The sequence below is a fragment of the Canis lupus genome, chromosome 22 (genome assembly GCF_003254725.2).
Source record: "Canis lupus dingo isolate Sandy chromosome 22, ASM325472v2, whole genome shotgun sequence".
Classification (NCBI taxonomy): Eukaryota; Metazoa; Chordata; class Mammalia; order Carnivora; family Canidae; genus Canis; species Canis lupus.
In genome coordinates, this window is record NC_064264.1 from 2,526,382 (window position 1) to 2,541,065 (window position 14,684).

Sequence of the window (14,684 nt, forward strand, 5' to 3'; positions counted from 1 at the left end):
GAAGAAAAACTCCTGTAATCTTACCATACAGGGAGACAGGCACTTGAAAGAAATGTTCCAAAAATTCTTTTGATATATATTCATTAAAAGTAACATTTTTCCTAATTATTAAAAAAAGCTAATTCTGTTCATATTCTTAATGTATAATCAAATAAATGAATGGCCTTCAATATTCAAATCCTCATTAAATAAAGACACTAATTAACAAGAATTTTTAATATTCCATTTGGGAAGGTAAAAAGAACAGAATGCAGCCTTTGAGTGTCCTAATCCCACGACTGATTTTGGTGCTCCTGCTATGAGCTTCCATAGAACCTTTCCTGTTCTTTTCCATCACAGCACTTCTCTATTTTATTGAATTCCTTAATTGTCTGTCTTACCTAGGAGACTGTAAACTTTGTGAGGGGCAGGGATAAGATTTATCTTACTCATCACTAAATCTTCAGTTTTGCAATAGTGACTGTACATATAAGTTCATAATAAGTTGCTAAATAAAAGAATGAGTTTAAAAAGACCTCCAACCTATATTCTATCTAAGGTAAACTATCAATTTTCTTTTTTTTTTTTAATTTAAATTCAATTAGCCAACCTGTTGTACATACTTAGTTTCCGAGGTAGTGTTCAATAATTTACCAGTTGCGTATAACACCCAGTGCTCATCACATCATGTGTCCTCCTTAATGCCCATCATCACGCAGTTATCTCAGCCCCCACATCCCCTCCAGCAACCCTCAGTTTGCTTCTTTATCAATTCAATTTTCTACATAATCCACACTACAGTACAATTAGTATGAATATATTAATGTTTATAATGAATCTGTTTGCCAAGGTTAAACGTATTTATTTTGTAAACATTTTCAGTAAAATGACTTGGAAAAAGGCTTTCTGCTTTTCAGTTAATCAGAAAAGTATTTGCTAACACCCTGCGCTAGGTTCAAATTTAAACCACACACTTTTATGCTTACAGCTTTTCACTCTAATATAATCTTCAGCAAAAATACCTTAAGCTAACTGATGAAGATTTCTTCCCCAAAAGATGAGAAGGCAGATATATGTGTACATGCTCCTGTGTGATTTTTCTAAAAAGTAGCAATGTGAACAAAGATATGAAGGGGGTATTGGCAAGAAATATGTAGAGACTAGGGTATCTACTAATCCTGGAATATTTGGAGTAGAAGATTTCTGGAAGTAAAGCTAGAAAGAAAGGTTGGAACCTGGACAGAGTGCCTCGAAAATTAGGCTAAGGGCACTATAAAAAATAGGAGAAGCAAGGTTTTTTGGTTTGTATTTACCATAGTAAAAAAAAAAAAAAAGGTACTGTTTTAAAAAGGCCAATCTCTGTAGTTGTAAAAATAAACATGCAAAAATGACACAGATCTTTCTGTAAATAAATTTGGATCCTAATCATTTTGGGACTAACGTTCTTAAAAGGCCATAAAACTACTTAGGTGTAATACATGCCTAAATGGATTTCTGTGACAAGTTTTAATGAAGTCTGGTTAGTAAGCATGGTTTTCCCCAGTTTATACACCTAGTTAGGCAGATTTGATCAAATCACATTATCTCCATCTCACTTAAGAGGTAATTGCTTCATATAGCTAGTTCTAAACTTACTAGCAAGTGAATTGTCAAGATGGATATTTCAAATCTAGAATGCACTAACTGCTCTCAACTTTATGAATGATAGTAAGGTTCTGCTATAAATGGTCACCAATAAAAACTGATATGGCCTAAAATGTAGTTAAAATACCGTGCATATGCAATGACAAGAAAAGTGGAATGACCTTTTACTATTAATTACCATAAAATATATTTGAATGTATCAAACATTTAAGAATACCTAATGTAACTTAATCCTGTGTGTGTGTATCTGACATACATAACTCCTTTGGGCCAAGATCATTGGCTGAAAAGCTCAAAAATCTAATTTTGTTGCAGGACAAAGAATAAGAATGGTGAGACACTAATCCCAAAGGGACAGGTGAAATGTTGCTTAGGAAAAGTAAGTAAGTATTTTTTTGGTAAGAAGAGAGGTGGAAGTTTCTTATATACAGCCCTTGTTTTATTTACTTGAAATGCTGTTTTTAATAGGAAGTACATTTAGAAGATTCAAAAATGAAAAATATCCCTGGTGGTCTAGTGGTTAGGATTCGGCGCTCTCAAAAATGAAAAATGCAAAAAAGTATAGAGAGAAAACTTTCATTCCATCCTTATTCCCCATTTCATGTACCACCACTTCACAAATAAACACTATAATTACTTTTGGAGGATCTTTCAAGATTATTATTTTTTTGTACTCTGTGACATTTATTCATTACTTTCCAATATTGTATACAACTAAGCTATGGCCAATGAAATGTGAGAAGTGATCTGTACAATCTCCAGGGTATGTCTTTAAAGAAAGACGGTGTACCTCAAATCTCTTCTTCTCTTCCCCCTTTGTCTGGGACATAGACATGGTGGTAAGCCACCTTAGTTCATGCAGATGAGCACAATATCCTAGGGATGGCAGACCAAGACAGAAGTAATTTGGATCCCCGTACTACCTTTGGGGCAGAGAACTCAATACAAGCACTAACTGCCTGCCTCCGAACTCTAATTCATGTGAGAAAAAAGTTCTTATTATTTCCCTTAGTTTTCAATTGCTGTGTAACATTAGCACACATTTAGTGGTTGTAAAAAACACCCATTTATTAGTTCACAGGTCTGTAGTTCAGAAGTCTGGGCACAGTGTGACTGGGTTCTGTGCTCAGGGTTCACAAGGTGAAAATCAAAGTGGTGACCAGGGTGTATTTTCATCTGGAGGCTGGAGTCCTCTTCCAACCTCAAGTGGTTGGGGCAGAATTAGATTCTGTGGCTGTAGGACTAAGACCCTCATTTCATTGCTGATGTCATCTGGAAGCCACTCTCAGGTAGAGGCCAACCGCTTCCTTGCTATATGGCCCTTTCCTTAATCTCTTCCTTCTAGAAGAACCCAGTCCCTTTTTAAGGGCTCACCTGATTAGGTGAGGTTCAGCCCAAATCATCTCTCTTTTCTTGAAAGTCAACTGCACTGTGTAATATGCTTATCAGAGAAATAAAATTCATCCTATTCATGGTGTGTACAATAGAGGGCAATGCCCTTGAGGGCGATCTTGGACTTCTGCTGCCTACCACATCATTTACACTCTGCCTTCAGGTATCTTTTATACTTTTTTTTTTGTAAAAACTAAAATTAAATTTTTAGTATTTCCTTTTTGAAATTTGTGGTTAAAAATATAGATAATATTAACTATTAACTATTTTCAAGTGCACAGCTTAGGGGTATTAAGAACACTTTTGTATGTGGGGCGCCTAGTGGCTCAGTTAGTTAAGCGTCTGCCTTTGGCTTGGGTCATCCCCCCCACATCAAGCTCCCTGCTCAGCACAGGTCTGCTTCTCCCTCCCCTTCTCTGTACAAATGTGTGCTCTCTCTCTCAAGTAAATAAAATCTTTTTTTTTTTTTTTTAAAAGAACACTGTTGTGCAATAATTACCGTCATTGAGGGGAAAAAAAAAATTACCACCACCCACCTCCAGAACTTTATCTTTCAAAGCTGAAACTCTGTACCCACTAAACAGTAACTCCTCATTTCCCTCCTGGCCCCCTAGCAATCACTAGTCTACTTTCTGTCTCTACCACTCTGACTAAGAGGATTTATACAGTTATTTGTCCTCAGTCACAAGAGGACTAGGGTATGAACCTCATATCTTAATACATATCGAAAAGGATTTGAAGAGGAATTGCCAGAGAAATAGGAGGAAAACCAGGAGAATATGTAAACTATAAAAGGAAAAGTCAAAAGAAAAATGTTCCAAGGAGGGAATAAAATACTGTGTCAAATCCTGAGGGAGAGGTTAACTTTGATGAGAACGAAGCCCACTCATATAGGCAATACAGAGGTTGCCGATGACCTTCACAAAAGTGTGACACAGTAATTCTCTAGAGGTAGTAGTATTTTACAATCACCATGGTTACTACCTGTTGTGGGTTATTTTTCCATGCTATGAGAATTCTAAAGTCAAGCTGAGATGTACAAAGCTAAATAAAATCAACACAGCCCAAACACAATCCCTTTGGATTCATCATAAAATAGGGTTTTAAGAAAGTATTTCAGGGAAAAACATGGGAAGTAAAGAAAAAAGAGACTACCTGTATGTTGCACATAATTATTTGAGGTCATTTTTTCAAACAAATATTTACTGACTGCCTATATTATGCCGGAATAGAATTCATTATAACTACGTATTTCCTTGTTTCATATGTAAAAGGTTAAAAATGTTAAGATTAAAAAAAATTTGAATGTTCAGTAAAGACAGTACGTCTTTTGGGCTAACAACGTAAGCGAATAAATAATGATGCTAATTCTAATAGAAGGCCAATGAAAATTTGATTTTAATAAAAATTTAACCATAATAATTTAGGTTGAAGTAGTATTTGAGAAATTAAGAACAGAGAGCAAAATTTTTCTTCTATACACATTATTTTGAGTTTTTTCCTCTTTGAAGGCTTCTATTTTGTTTCTCAGCATTTTTTTAAAAGATTTTATTTACTTATTCATGAGAATACACAGAGAGGAGAGAGAGAGAGAGAGAGGCAGAGACACAGGCAGAGGGAGAAGCAGGCTCCATGTAGGGAGCCCGATGTGGGACTTGATCCTCGGTCCCTAGGATCACGCCCTGGGCTGAAGGCGGCGTTAAAGGCGTTAAATCGCTAAGCCACCGGGCTGCCCTCTCAGCATTTTTTAAAATTTAAATTCAATTAATTAACATATAATGTATTATTGGTTTCAGAAGTAGAGGTCAGTGATTCATCAGTCTTATATAATACCCAGTGCTCATTACATCACCTGCCCTCCTTAATGCCCATCATCCCAGTTACCCCATCTCCCACCCCTCTTTTTTCTCCCCTTCAGCAATCCTGTTTTTTTCCTATGATTAGTCTCTTACAGTTTGTCTCCCTTTCTGATTTGTCTTTTTTTTTTTTTTCCTCTCTTCCTCTATGATCATCTGTTTTGTTTCTTAAATTCCACATATGAGTGAGATCCTATGATAATTGTCTTTCTCGGACTGACTTATTTTGCTTGCCATTTGCTACAACGTGGATAGAACTAGAGAGTATTATGCTAAGCAAAATATTTCTAATTTTCTATTACCTAGAATGTTATAACTATTTTTAAACAAAAATAACTTATCACATAAATGGTCATTTAATTTCAAAAGCTAACCAACCTCTCTCTCATGAAAGCATGTTACCATTTTCTTTTACTTAAACATACTTATTTTATAACCATTTAGTATTATATATTCAAAACGCAGCTTTAAAAATCAAACTAAACAGAAACTGTTCTAGATATGTGGTTCTAAGAGTTTAAAATCTGCTTAAAGATCCTTTAGCTTTTTCTACTTCTGATTCTAATTATTTAAAGCATCCAAATTCATTTTTCATTCTTGCTCTTAAAATTGCTTAATCTTTCCATCCTAAGTCAATCTCTTATCTTCATAATTTTCCACCTCGTAATCTACCTTTAATAAGTGGTTTCTTTCCTAAAAAGGAAATCAGGGTCACTTGAAGAAGAGAAAGAACTGCACCCAAAATAAATATTTTACATTCATATTTCTGTGTATTTATTAAAATGCCATTTTGTGAGGCCAGTTCAGAGATGACAGGTCCACTTAAGTCACTAACCAATAATAAAAAGTATCAGAGTGCAACAGGTTTATAAACACTGAAAAGTTAACACAAGCTATTTCACATATCTGTATTTCTGGGTCTTAATTTCTTTTTGCCATTACTCATTAAGAATTTTTTAATCAAGATTTTTGTCACTGATTTTTTTTTTTTTTAAGATTTTATTTATTTATTCATGATAGTCACACAGAGAGAGACAGAGAGGCAGAGACACAGGCAGAGGGAGAAGCAGACTCCATGCACCGGGAGCCCAACGTGGGATTCGATCCCGGGTCTCCAGGATCGCGCCCTGGGCCAAAGGCAGGCACCAAACCGCTGCGCCACCCAGGGATCCCTTTGTCACTGATTTTTAAACTGGTTTAGATTTTCTACTTCCAGAAGAACAGTGATTTTATTCATTAGGAACATAAAGAATTGAGGACAACTGAATTTGCCTATATTTTCCTTTTTAGCAGAAATGTTGAAATTTTCTCTTAACTAAGTCATATATAAATATGGTTTTCCTCAAAAAGTAGCACTTAATAGCTTTTAGGGACAACCTGGGACTATTATGCAATGTACTCAGGATGAGTCATAGTCATTCACTTAACCTAAAATAGACTGGATTTATGAATGGATGATCTGTCATGATTCATTTTCACAAACAAGACCCAATAATGTTTCAAAACTAGTATTTTAAGCCTCTCTACTAGAACTGATGTTTTGTATTTGGGGGGAGGGATTATAAAGGGCAAAGTCTTTAATGTAATAATGTGATTTTCTACCAGTATGAAAAATAGTTACCTATGCTTTAGAGCATTTTCTAAGGGTGGTTAAGATTTTCTAAGTAGGGCATACTGGCTCAGTGGTTGAGTTCCTGCCTTTGACTCAGGCCATGGAGTCCTGGGATTGAGTCCTGCATTGGGTTCCCCGTAGGGAGCCTGCTTCTCCCCTCTGCCTGTGTCTCTGCCTGTGTCTCTGGGGGTCTCTCATGAATAGATAAATAAAATCTTAAAAAAAAGAAAAGAAAATATTTTCTAAGTAATATATAAAGGACCCTAAGTTTTCCATGGTTTAGTTTGCTAAATTGTAAAATAATGCCTACTCATATGGGGATAAGAATCCATGTGGTTTCTACTTGAGTTATTTGTAGTTTACGCAGAACCTAAAGAACTTGGGTAAGCTCAGTCAGATCTGTAGTGATGGAAAGTCAGTGGGCCAAAGATAATCGTGGTCTTATTAAAAAAAACTCTTAGAATACTGATCTATTACTAAAATATATTTAAAATATAGCCTACTAGCATACTTAAAAATACTACAAACTTGAGAGCTGGTGGAAACTTACTGAATCAAATCTGCACTTGCCCACTCTTATTTCCCATATGTGTAAAATAATGACCAGAATTTAAGTAATCTTCCCAAAGCTACAGAATCATAAAATTTTAGACTTGTGAAAAATCTTAAAAGGCATCAACTCCAACCATCCACTTGAAAGAAATTAAAACTCCTAATAGCATCATCAAGTGATGAGCCAGCATATGCATTACCACCTACAAAGATGGATGGGAACCGATTAGTCCTGACCCTTTTGACAGTTCTGTTTATCACAAAGTTCTTCCTCATACTGAGCTAAATCTGTTTTCCTATAAGTTCCACCCATTGGTCTAGAACCCAGCTTGACTTACTCCCAGACCTGTGCCTTTTACAAGGCACCATTAATTCATTCACATATTTTTGTTACTTATTTCTTTGAAGTTCTACTGTTGTGAATTTAGGAAAAAAAGTTATAGGTACAGTATTTCATGCTGCTACTTATAATAACTGCACCATATCTAAAACAATAGACATTTAACTTCTAATAAATTTCAGAGGTATTTTTATTTTTTTAATTTTTAAAAAATATTTTATTTATTTATTCATGAGAATACACAGAGAGGAGAGAGAGAGAGGCAGAGACACAGGCAGAGGGAGAAGCAGGCTCCATGCAGGGAGCCCAACATGGGACTTGATCCCAGGTCTCCAGGATCAGGCCCTGGGCTGAAGGTGGCGCTAAACCGCTGAGCCACCCAGGCTGCCCACAGAGATATTTTTAATACCTAATTCCTAATATATCTAATGAGAAGTCATGGGGTCTGAGGTACAGTTTGTATACACATGTCTTGGGGATTTCAGCTGTATCACAGGAAATCAACAAGGAGTCCTATTTGCATGACAACACCATCTTCCTCTTCTCTCCCCCAGAAAGACATCCTGAGAGAGAAGGGCTTTTGATTAGATGTGATGAGTGTAAGAGATTCAGACAAGCAGAGAAAAACAAGGCCAGGCACTCCCAACTTTTGGAGGTCAGAGAAATGACTCTTGGGTAACAGAGCTGGTATTAATGGGATACAGGGCTTATAAGTATTTAATAAAAACTGTATTTATTAAGGACCTCAAAAGTCATCTGGATGAGTTCAGGAGACTTGCTAAAAAATGGTCTGCAAAGGAGATAACAAATATGAAAGAGCAGACTAACTGCAAGGAAGACAGACATTTGGTTATACTCACCATGATCCCAGAACACACAGAGAAAGACAAAGTGGTATTTACTGGTTGGGACTAACCTTTCCTTACTTCAAAAACTCCTATAATGGCAGGAAGAGTTAGAATGAAGGGCAGAAGAGAGAGGGTGAAGATAGAAAAGCAATGATGAACAGGAGCAACAGCCAAGAGAAGAAAAAAGGGAACAAAGTGTCAGTAATAACTGCTCCAGGAGCAATGGTGCTAATCACTTCTTGGATGAGGTGACAGTGAAACCAACAAGGGTCAAATAAATCCCTACTGGGGTTTCCCATGCAGAATGGAAAGCAACATCAGTAGCAACAATGGTGAGAAAATATTAGTAACTGCTGAGAAGCTGTTCACAGCTACTTGGAAGCAAAAAGGAAAACAGCAGGACTCAGAGGTAGAGCCTGATGTCACATACTAACTCTAGGGGTGAAGAGGCTCAGAATCAACAAACTCTGAGACTGGTATGTTATTGGCTCCCCTAATTACAGTGAGATATGAGAAAGCAAAGGTTAATACCTCTAAACGAACTTGAATTCACTTGGACACCTTTTCTACACCTAGGAATCAGATAATAAGGGAACAAGCAGAAATCCAGGATGGTCAAATCATCAGCATCCCAGTATTATCTTTGATTCACTATTTACATACTTAAGTTAACATGTCCATGTTACTCTACAATCTTAACTGGTGCTCCTAGTGAAGACTCTGATGCACTAAAATAGTTCTAAGTAGAAAGTGTATTTTTAGTATATAGTAGTCAACAAGGCAAACAAGTATACCAATGTAAAGATATTTTAGCAGTTATTTTCAATAAATATTGACAGCATGCCTACTAACCTAAAGGCATTATTTTAGCACAGAGATGAAAAAGAGACAACTTCTATCATTAAGGAAACCAAATAGAAGAAGTTAATAATCCCTGAACACTAGTTAAATAAGATTTTATGTACCAAGACTAACACAGCATCATTGTTCCTGCCCCTATAAAATCCAGAAGGTTAAAGTGTCTCTTTCAAGTGTTTATTTCATTAGGAATAAGGATTAATAAATTAACTAGTTGGCATCTTGTTCATAGGTCTGTTTTGAGCAATAACCATCATTAGCTCAACTACTTCATGAAATATGCCCATCACAGACACACTTGTTAAACTGAAGACTCTCAGTCAAGGTACTCATTTCCAGAATTAACTAAAGAGACCTTAGTTTAGTTAACAGGTAATTTTGGAATCAAACAATCTTTAGTTGGAATAAATATTGGAGGGACACCTGGGTGGCTCAGCGGTTGAGCATCTGCCTTAGGCTCATGTTGTAATCCCAGGGTCCCAGGATCGAATCCTGCATCAGGCTCCCCACAGGGAGCCTGCTTCTCCCTCTACCTGTGTCTCTGTCTTTCTCTCAGTATCTCTCAAGACATACTCAATCGTCTTTTTTACGCAAGAATTACTTCCATAATACCACTCAACAGTGCACGAGCACATACAATGATGGGACTCAGGTAAAATAAATCAAGGACTCCATTTTTATAGAGTCATAATTTTTCGACAGTTCTTCCCTGTCAAAATTTGCTTCCCTATAACTCTTACCTGTTAGTCTAAATTTTGCCCTCTAAAGGTGCAGAGAACAATATCTTCAAGTCATAGCTATCTTCTGGATTAAACAACCTTCAAGTATTTTTATAGTCTTTTACAAGAATAATTTCTTAACACTGCCCTCTCCTGGTTACTCACCTGGGTTCAATCTCTGTCAATATTTCAAAAATGTTAAAAGGATACCACTTAACCAAAATAATATGCCATCTGTTTTGAACTATATATATATATATATATTTTCTTGCAGTAAGATTTCATTTGTTTTCAATTTTGCAAACAAGATTCAATATGTGACTCATACTTAGCTCTAGTTCTACTAAAATAAACAAGTGCTATTCATAAAGATTTCCCTTCTTGTACTGTAGTGGATACTGTCATTTGTTTTGGTGCACAGATTATGAAACTCCTTTGTATGCTGGAGGAATCACCTTGGTGCAAGGTAAAGACCACTGGTCCTACGGGTGCTAATATCCTAGAAGGTGGGTAGCACAAGATTCCTGTTGCAGAAGTGGCACCTGTGCTGTAAGCAAGTAATATTGTGTTCTCAGCAAAGAAAGGACACAGGTACAATCTTGGCATTGATGATGCCTTCCTGATCAGACAGGTTTTATAGCATGGTTTGGGGGGCACTGTTCCTGAAGCTTAGCTTTGAGTCTGGTTCTTTAGTCTTCCCAAAGATTCTAGAGACACAGAATATCATTTCCTTAATCACAGTCAAAAATTTTGAAACAATCATAGATTTATTTTAAAAAGGCTGCATGTCCAGCTGGCACAGAGAACTTTCTTCCTAGGGCACCTGGGTGGCTTAGTGGTTGAGCTTCTGCCTTTGGCTCAGGTTGTGATCCCAAGGTTCTGGGATCGAGTCCCATCTCCCTCTGCCTATGTCTCTGCCTCTCTGTGTCTCTCATGAATAAATAAATAAAATCTTTATACACGCACACACACACGAACTTTCTTACCTAACCATTTGAAAGAAAGATGCTGACATGATGACCCATCAGTTATAGAGTATGTTAGTATGCATTTCCTATAAACCAGGACATTATCGATATAACAATACAATCGTCAAAACCAGAAAATTAACACCGCTACCTTATTACTATCTGTTATGGACCGAATTGTATCTTCTAAAAAAAGATATGCTTAAGTACCACTACCCTCAGAATATAACTTTATTTGGGAATGGGGTCATTGCAAATTAAAATTAGTTAAGATGAAAGACGAAGTCATGTTGGAGCAGAGTGTGCCCTTAATCCAATATGGTATCCTTATAAGAAGACAGCCATATGAGACACAGAGAGACTGGGAGAATGATATGTGGAGAAGGAAACAGATTAAAGCAATACGTTTAAAAGCCAAGAAATTAAAAGAATTGCTGGTCATCACCAGCAACTAGGAGAGGCATGAATTCTCCCTCAGAAGGAATCAATCCTGCTGACACCTTGATCTTAGACTTCTAGCTCTAGAACTATGAGACATTAAATTTCTGTTGTTTTAACCCACTCAGTTTCTTATGGCAGCCCTAAGAAACTAATAAACCATCTAATTTCCAAATCCCATTCAAGATTCACCAATCGTCCTAATAATAGGCAAAAGCATCTAGTTCAGAATCACATGTTGCATTTAGTTGGCATGTTCCTTTAGTCACTCAGCCTGAACAGTTTCTCAGTCTTTCCTTGACTTTTACAATCTTCACTTTTGAAGATTATGGGTTATTTTGTAGAATGTCTCTTGATTTGGGTTTGTCTATTATTTCTTTGCATTTGGATTCAGATAGTGTATTTGTGGCAGAAATATCACAGAAGTGACATCATGTTCTTCTTAATGTATCATTATCATGGAGCACACGTGACATATGTCTTCATTCATTTTGAGCACTTCTTTCTTTTTGGAATACTAATATGTTCTATAGTCTCATCTTGTACTTTCTCTGTCCCCGACCCAGAGTCAAGAATGTCTGATATTTCAGATTCAGTTTCCACAGGATTCATTCTAATTTCTCCCCTCTTCACATCTAAAACTCCTTAGATAGTAAGATACTCAGCTATCATTAATATAACTGTTTCTTTGATTAGTCCCCTGTGTATATAATCAATCTTCTATGTCTGCCACCATTCCTGCCCTGGCAGAGGTTGTCCTAACTCCACTCTGTCTCCCAGAATGGATGGCCTTATCCCACTCAAGCCTCCAACTCCCCCTGTTGAGCCTGGCTCACCCCCCACAACCCCTACATTGATGTCCTTCTCACCTTGGCTCCATGTCATCAGACACAAGCTCTAACACCCAGTCCTGGACCACCCGCTCCACTTTTTATCACATTTGGGCTCTGACTCCCCACATGAGGCCATTCTACCCCTCAGTCCACAACTGTGGACTACCTCCTTACCCCGGTTGGGCTCTGAAAATTGATTCCAGAATATTCTTCTATGGGGATGCCCTCCTCACCCCACTCAGGTTCTCATTTTCTAATCCAGGGTGTCCCATGTGTGGAGGGAGACTTCCTTGGGCTTTCATATATCTTGCCATGCCAGATAGATACTCTCCTCACCATGCTCAGGATCTGATTCTCCTTGCTGGACCCCATCCCCTACCTTCCATGTAGATATCCTCCTCACCTCATTTGGACTCTGACACCTCAAACCAAGTCCCTCCTATCCTATGAATGCCCTCACACTGCTTGGGCTCTGACTCTTCTGGATGACTGTCTCTACTGTATGGACACTTTCATCATTCTGCTGGGGCTATGACACCCCATGCCAGGCTGTCCCTCTGTGGAGGCCCTCCACATTCAGCGGCAGGCTGTCCTCTGTGTAGGTGTCTTTTTTACCTGACTTGAGCTTTAACTCTCTCCTAAGGACCACCTCCAGCAAGTAAATTGTCTGACCCTACTGAAGCTCCAACAACACATGTCAGTCTATCCCTCCACACAGATGATCTGTTTGAGCTGTGACTCCTTATGTCAGATTGCCTTCACATGTAGGTACTCTCACCTTATCCTGGCACCAATTCCCTACACTGGGCTGCCCCACTGTATTTTTTACTTCTTTATCCTGCTGAGATTCTTACACCTCACACCAGGCCACTCCTTCTTATTGATACTCTCATCAGTCTGCTTAGACTACTCTGAGTCCCTTTACCAGGATACCTTGCGTGAATTCTCTCCTCACTCTGGGCTCTGACTCTCTGAATTAGGCTGTTCCCATATGTGATGAATTCTTTGCCCAATTTAGGCTCTGACATCCCACTCTGGGGCACTGCAGCTCCTCTCCCTCCTCACCCCTCAGACATCAATGCAGTGTTGCTACAGACTAAATGTATTCCTCCAAAGTTTGTATGTTGAAATCCTAATCCAATGTGATGGTATTCAGAGGTAGGGCCATTGGGAGATGATGAAATCATGAGTGGAGCATTCAAAAATGGGATTAGTGCCCTTATAAAGAAAACCCAGAGAGCATCCTTGCTTCTTCCTCTGAAAGAGGGCTCTCACCAGAACCAAATCATGCTGGCACCCTGACCTCAAACTTCCCCAGACTCCAGAATAGTGAAAAATAAATTTCTGTTGTTTATAAGCCACCTAATCCCTGGTATACAGTTATGGCAACCCTATGAACTATGACAAGTGTTTATATTGTTCTGCACCACCTAATTGCTTTGAGACTGAACCATCATACAGGAAAGAAGAGGAAGAGTCTCAATATTATCTTAAGAAATTTCTTTTGTGTTTAATAGACAGAAGTCAGTTTCAAAAAGGAACTCTAATACATATTTATACATTGCGGGTGCACCTAAATTTCAAACCAAAATGTAAAACTTTGTATTTATTCCTATTACATTTTATCCTCTTGGTTTTGACCTATCATTTCAATATATTCTGATTTCTTAGGCTCGACATTTATTGTTATTAGATGTATCTTGGTACCTTTCTGACACCTGAAAATCTTATAAACATGTCATTTATTGTGTCAAACCTATTGATTAAAGAAAGACAGGGTACCTGGGTGGCTCAGTCGTTTAAGTGTCTGCCTTCGGCTCAGGTCATGATCCCAGGGTCCTGGCGTTGAGCCCTGTGTAGGGTTGCCTGCTTGGCAGGGAGTATGCTTCTCCCTCTCCCACAATCCCTCCCCCCTGCTCATGCTCTCTCTCTCTCAAATATCTTAAAGAAAAAAAAAAAAAAAGATTTCTGAAACAAAAAAAAAGACAAAGAAGGCCCTAGAGGATGAAGTCCTGGAATACAATGTTAAGACAAAGCTTTAGACTGGCATTGGGTTAGTGATCAAATTTCATCTTTCTGTAAGGACATATAAGAAAATCCATCAAATAAGTTTGAGGAAATAAAGAGTGCTAGCTTACAGACTTTTGTCTTAAAAGACAAATAATGAATGACTGGATGAAGAATAAAAAGTCTTCATTGCTGCTAAAATATAATTGTGAAAGCAATGTTGCAAAATATTTCATTAAAATGTAGATCTGGTTAATCCATGATCAGCATAATTAGGGGTTATATGTCTGATGCAGGTCTTGGATTCTAGGAATGTGCAGATATAAATAGTATGTCCAAAAAAAAGTATAATTTAATAATAATAATCTCTAGTTATGTTCCAAGTTTTACATGATGAACACAAACACACAGCCTATTTACACAAACAAGTGTAAGACAAGATGTAAAAATAATAAATCACTTAATATAATCTGACATAATAATATGATAGAGCTGGAACTCAAAGCCAGGTACCATGTGCTTAACTACTCCCCTATTAGGTTAATAAAATGAAACAGTCATCAATATCGTTGCTTATCTTCCTAAAATATATAATTTGAAGGGCCAAGGTATGTAAAAACTATTTAGGCATAGCTGGT

The 14,684-nt window shown here is 37.5% G+C and overlaps 1 protein-coding gene across 3 annotated transcripts in view; it reads right to left on the bottom strand.

Moving 5' to 3' along the window:
* FNDC3A (fibronectin type III domain containing 3A) overlaps window positions 1-14,684 on the bottom strand; it is a 175,523-nt gene that overhangs the window by 92,320 nt on the left and 68,519 nt on the right. The gene's annotated exons all lie outside the window — the stretch shown is intronic.